This window comes from Sceloporus occidentalis, unplaced genomic scaffold (assembly GCF_023333645.1).
Source record: "Sceloporus occidentalis isolate IW3139 unplaced genomic scaffold, rSceOcc1.0.p SCAF_1, whole genome shotgun sequence".
Lineage (NCBI taxonomy): Eukaryota > Metazoa > Chordata > Lepidosauria > Squamata > Phrynosomatidae > Sceloporus > Sceloporus occidentalis.
Window position 1 is genome coordinate 82,302,515 of NW_028316981.1, and position 7,009 is coordinate 82,309,523.

Consider the following 7,009-nt stretch of genomic DNA (forward strand, 5'->3'; position numbering starts at 1 on the left):
ACAATAATAATAATAATAATAATAATTTGTATTTTCCTGCCTCTCCCTCCAGATTGAGGGGGGGGGGGATTACATCAATAAAATAACACAGTACAGATATAAAATACAATCAATAAAACACTGACATTATTATTGGTTCAATAAAATACCTAAAACATCTAGAACAACATCTCGAAAACATACATCATAACCAGAAGTGAAGCATTTTATCTTAAAGCTCTCCTACAAGAGGTTGGATGGATAAGCCCGCCAGAAGAGATCTGTCTTAAATGCATCTAAGGTGGTGATAAGACGGATCTTTTCCGGTAGGCTGTTCCATAGTTTGGGGGCTGCGACTGTAAACAATCTATGGGAAGTTGACATTAGCCTGGGTTTACGGTTTCTAATAAATTCTTCCCAGATGTTCTGAGAGTGCGGGGCGGATTGTGTAGGGAGAGGCATTCCCTCAAGTAATTTGGGCCCAAGCCATTCAGGGCTTTAAAGGAAATAACCAACACTTTGTACTGCGCCCGGAAGCTAATCGGCAGCCAATGAAGAGTTTTTAACACAGGTGTTATATGGGCCAATCTATGTGTTCCAGTGACCAATCTGGCTGCCACATTTTGAACCAATTGAAGCTTCTGAAATTGGTACAGAGGTAGCTCCATGTAGAGCGCATTACAGAAATCTAGACGAGAGATTTCCAGTGCAAGTACTACTGCTTCACGGTCCTTTTTGTCCAGGTAGGGACACAGTTGGCTTATCAACCGAAGTTGGTACCAAGCACTCCTGGCCATCACATCTATTTGAGATGACAGCTGTAGAGATGAATCCAGGAGTTCTCCCAAACGGTGAACTTTGTCCTTTAGGGGAAATGTGACCCTGTCCAGGACTAGTTAGCAAAACTCCTTCCCCAGACTTGGCATGCCTATCGCAAGTACCTCCGTTTTCTCTGGATTCAGCTTGAGTTTGTTTTCCCTCATCCAGCCCATTACCGACCAAAAGCAGGCATCCAGAGTAGAGATGCTATCCTTAATCACTGCAGCAGTCGGAGACATAGAGAAATAAATTTGGGTGTCATCAGCATACTGATAACAACACGCCCCATGTCTTCAGATGATCTCTCCCAGTTGCTTCATGCAAATGTTAAACAGCATTGGGGACAGAATCGCACCTTGAGCAATGCCCACTTTGAGCTCCCTCTTAGATGAATAACTGTCCCCAAGCGACACCATCTGAAATCTGCCCGAGCAGTGCCCCTGATACTTAACTCTCTCAGGTATTCCAGAAGGATACCACGGTCAATGGTATCGAAGGCCGCTGAGATGTTCAAGAGCACCAACAGGGTCCCACTTCCCATGTCGATGCCCAGATGGAGATCATCGACTAAGGCGACGATGGCTGTCTCCGCTCCATATCCTGTCCTGAAGCCAGTTTGAAATGGGTCCAGATAATTGGCTTCATCCAAGACAACCTGGAGCTGGAAGGCAACTGCCCTCTCGATCACTTTGCCCAGAAATGGTAATAAGGAGACCGGTCTATAATTGGCTCTCACCAGGGGGTCCAGGGAGGGTTTTTTTAAAAGCAGTCTAACTAAATTTTACATTTTACTTCTTTTTTTAAAAAAAAATCCTGGGGCCTTTCCTTTCTCCTCTCACTGCCCTTCACCCTACTCACACCATCTCTTTAGCATTTTAAAGAGATACAGCCAAATGCCACAGACTGTTTCTGCCAAAATACACATGTTTAAGGAGCAATGATGCCACACACACCCTTAGGGTGTCACCTGATGTGGTCCAAAACCCCTGCACTGGGTGAAGGCTATAGGCTCCCCACCCCTGGATTAAAATGTAACAGAGTATGCAGCCAACTGTATAAAACCAAATGAAGTGTTTATTTATTTTAAAAGACAAATTCAGGTAGGTATAGGGGGCTAAATAAAGAAACCTCAATGGACCTAATTAAATGATTGAAACAATAAACATCCATGTTTCTAATGCTGGTGAAAAATGTCAGTGCTAGGTCCTACCTATCATGCCCTGCACTGTGAATATTCCAGTTGTTATCTGACACCATTGGTTCCCAAACTTTGGTCTTCCAGGTATTTTGGACTTCAACTCCCAGAATTGCTGCCTGTTAGCCAAGCTGACTGGGGCTTCTGGGAGTAGAAGTCCAGAACAACTTAAGGACCAATGTTTAGGGATCACTAGACCCTGGAGATTGAGGTTCAATTCTCCACTCAGCCATGAAAACCAGATGGGTGATCTTGGGTGAGCCACACCCTTTCAGCCCCAGAAAAACCCATGTCATCTAAGGGTACCAAAGTCAGAAATTACTTGAAGGCACACAATAACAACAATGACAATGAGCAGTATTAGAAACCAAACACTAATCTAAATCATGGGTGAGAATTTTGTGACCCTCCAGATATTGTTGAACCACCATTCTCAGAAGTCCTGTCCAGTTAGTTCAGTGGTGAAGCACACTGAGAGTTGCAGTTCAGCTACGTCTGGAGGACTGTTTGGCTATTGTCATGCTGGCAGAAGAGAGTCTGGGAACTGTTGTCTGAAAAAGTACCATGCTTTGGAGTACAATGTATTAAACACAGGGGAAATTGTGCTGTTAAGCTGATCCAGGGGCCTTCTCTAGCAAGAGAAAGTATCTTTTTAAAACATTTGATCTTATATAATTTCCCCAGGCCTAAGATGAGAAAATATCATTTGCTATGATTCTTGGAACAACACAAATGTGATGCTATTTTAAAAGATATCATTTTTCCTTATGTAGGTTGACTGCAGTGGTTACAAGAAGCCTTCTGATAGGACCAAACCCACAAGATGCACCCTGGAGTACTTCCCAATATGTGGCACCAATGCCCAAACATACACCAACAAATGCCTCTTCTGCAGTGCAGTTGTGTGAGTATAGAAATATTACTTCTGAAAAAGAGAATCTGAGATAACCTGCCTTTTCTAAAGGACATTTTCCTTGTAAAATGCTAAATCATCCATAGTTGTGCCGCTGTGGTTGAACTATAACTCCCTTCCTCCCTGACTGATCATGTTGGCTGAACCTGATGGGAATTGGAATCCTACAACTCTTGGAATGCCACAGCTTAGACAGTTTGGACTAAAGGTATAGGTTCAGATGCAGAAGTTTGAAGAGCAGCAGGAATGCCTAACTGATGTTTTTCTGTATGGCTGTCTAAGGCTATAAAGGTAGCATAGTCTAGTGGCTATAGATTGTATTCCAGCTCAGGAAGCCTTTAATTCTCCTGGGTTGTGAATTCACTAGATGGGCTTAAACAAGCCACTCTCTCACCCCCTCCTTGCTCACCTGGAAATAGGAAGGAAAATAGTACTGATTTATCTTACAGGGTCATCGTAAGGATCACTAGTACAGAATCTGCACAAAACACCTGGAACATCTGCAAGCATGATGCAAACATTAAGTATTATCTTAATCCTATTTCCTTGTTTCCTCCCTAGGGCAAGTCAAGGGAAGATCCATTTTAAGCATTATGGGAACTGCTGAATCATTGCCACTGATGACCAGTGGAAACATTAAACAGGCAGATAAAAGTTTTCAGCTCTTCATAGTAGCATTGGCTGGAATTGTCAGCATTAAGGCAGCAGATAACCAAGGAGCAACAAACTATTTAAATCAAAGTTTAAATCATGCCTAAATTGCTTGTAAGAATATACACCATATCCAATTTCACAGAGACATGTTTTAACGTAGGGTTCATTCACACATTGTGTGTTTTTTTATAGCATGACTGTGCAAATAATCTTACGCATTCCGAGGTTGTTGTTCACACTATGGAAATGCACTTATGTGCATTTTTGCAAGTTCAGTTGTTGAAATGTGTCAGCACTTGAATAAAGATGAAATTCTGCACTTATTGGAGGCTTCTGAGTTCCTGCAGAGTCCATAGCAATAGCTTTATCATAGAATCATAGAGTTAGAAGAGATCACAAGGGCCATCCAGTCCAACCCCCTGCCATGCAGGAATTCTCAACCAAAGCATCCCTGACAGAGGGCCATCCAGCCTTTGTTTAAAGACCTCCCAAGAACTCCACTACACTCCGAGGGAGTTTGTTCCACTATCAAACAGCCCTGTCAGGAAGTTCCTCCTAATGTTGAGATGGAATCTCTTTTCCTGTAGCTTGCATCCATTGTTGCAGGTCCTAGTTTCTGGAGCAGCAGAAAAAAAAGCTTGCTCCCTCCTCAATATGGCATCCCTTCAAATATTTAAACAGGGATATCATATCACCTCTTATCCTTCTCTTCTCCAGACTAAACATCTCCAGCTCCCTAAGTCGTTCCTCATAGGGCATGGTTTCCAGACCCTTCACCATTTTAGTCGCTCTCGTTTGGACATGCTCCAGTTTCTCCACATCCTTTTTGAATTGTGGTGCCCAGAACTGGACACAGTATTCCAGGTGGGGCCTGACCAAAGCAGAATAGAGTGGCACTATTACTTCTCTTGATCTAGACACTATACTTTTATCGATGCAGCCTAAAATTGCATTGACCTTTTTAGCTGCCGCATCGCACTGTTGATTCATGTTCAACTTGTAGTCTACTTGGACTCCTAGATCCCTTTCACATGTTGTCTCGTTCAGCCAGGTGTCCCCCATCCTATATCTGTGCATTTCATTTCTCTGTCCTAAGTGCAGTACCTTACATTTCTCCGTGTTGAAATTCATTTTGTTAGCTTTGGCCCAGCTTTCTAGTCTATTCAGGTCATTTTGAATCTTGATCCTGTCCTCTGGCGTATTAGCTACTCCTCTTAATTTGGTGTCATCTGTAACTGATAAGTATGTCCCCAATTCTGTCATCCAAGTCATTGATAAAGATGTTGAATAGCACTGGGCCCAGGACATAGCCCTGTGGGACCCCACTGGTGACTTCTCTCCAGGCTGAAAAAGAGCCATTGTTGAGCACCCTTTGGGTACAGCCAGTCAACCAATTACATGTAACAGTTATCTTGTCTAGCCCATATTTTACAAGCTTGTTTGCGATAATGTCATGGGAAACTTTGTCAAAGGCCTTACTGAAATCAAGATATACTATATCCACAGCATTCCCTTCATCTAACAAGCTGGTAATTTTATCAAAAAAAGAGATTAGATTTGTCTGGCATGACTTCTTTCTCTGAAACCCATGTTGACTTTGTGATTATGGCATTGCTTTCTAGATGTTCACAGACTCTCTGTTTAATGATCTGCTCTAGAATCTTTCCTGGTATTGATGTCAGACTAACTGGATGATAATTGTTGGGATCCTCTTTTTCCCCCTTTTTGAAGATGGGAAAAAAGCTTGCCTCCTCCAGTCTGCTGGGACTTCTCTTGTTCTCCAGGAGTTTTCAAAGATTACAGTCGGCCCTTCTTATACACGGATTTTTTATACACGGATTCAAGCACACACGGTTTGAAAATGTTCCAAAAAAGTATAAATTTACCATTTTTTATAAGGGACACCATTTTGCTGTCATTATATTTAATGGGAGTTGAGCATACACGGATTTTGTTATACACGGGGGATCTTGGAACCAAACCCCAGCGTATAACAAGGATCCACTGTATTGCCAATGGTTCTGATATTACATTTGCCAGTTCTTTTAATACTCCTGGATGTAGTTCATCACATCCTGGAGACTTATATTCATTTAGATCAACAAGGAATTCCTGTACTATCTCTTTATTTATTCTGTGCTGGATTTCCCCTATTCTGTCCTCTGCTCCATTATCCTCAGGTTGAGCATCCTTTGCCTTTTCTGAGAAGACTGAGACAAAGAAGGTGTTGAGTAATTCTGCCTTTTCTCTATCCCGTTAGCATTTTGCCATCTTCTTCTTCCTTTTGCTGCGGATATACCCAAAAAATCCCTTTTTATTGTTCTTAACCTGTCTAGCAAGACTGAGTTCATTCTGCGCTTTAGCTTTTCCGACTTTACCCCTACACATGCTCGCTATTTGTTTGAATTCCTCTTTGGTGATTTCCCCATTTTTCCATTTCTTATACATGTTCTGTTTAAAACTTAGCTCAACTGAAAGTTCTTTAGTCATCCATCCTGGTTTCTTGAGACACCTCCCATTTTTCTTCCTCATTGGAACTATTTTAAATTGTGCCTTCAGTATCTCCCTTTTGAGCAGCTCCCATCCATCTTGAACTCCCTTCTCTTTTAGTATTTATAACCACAGGATCATCCCAAATATTGCTCCAAATTTACTAAAATCAGCTCTCCTAACATCTAGAATACATGTCTGACTATGCCTGGCTACTCCTTTCCACTGCGTAACAAATTCCAGGAGAGCATGATCACTCCCACCTAATTCACTCAAAACCACAAGGTTGCGAGTTCAAGACCAGCAAAAGGGCCCAAGCTCGACTCAGGCTTGCATCCTTCCGAGGTCACTAAAATGAATACCCAGACTGTTGGGGGCAAATTAGCTTACTTGCTAATTAGCTTACTTGCTGTTCACCGCTATGATCTTTGGAATAGCGGTATATAAATAAAACAAATTAATTAATTAAATTAGTATCCCACTACTTGCACCCCATTAACCAGGTCCTCCCTGTTGGTTAGGGTCAGATCTAAAATAGCTGATCCCCTTGTTGCTTCTTCCACCTTCTGTACAATTAAACTGTCTTCAAGGTATGATGGACAGATTTCAATAATCAATATTTAGCTTATAAATATAAAATAGAAATAGAAATGTAGAAAGCAGAGCCACATTAGATTTAAAGGTATTGGCAGAGCTTTGGCCTAACTGCATACTTGGGAAGAAATTTGAAATTAGGGCCCCAAGAAGGAATGCCAGATGAGGATCTGGAACAAAAGTGTTTAGAGACCAGAATGACCCTTTCAAGGATCCTTGGTAATATGGCGCTTGGCACTGCTCTAAAAGCCATAATAAATCAAAGATAAAAGAGCAGCATCCCTGGCAGAGGAAGGGGGCCCAGGATAACACATAGATGATAAGGAAGGATGGAATGTAGCCAGATGTATCTTAAGTATATTTTA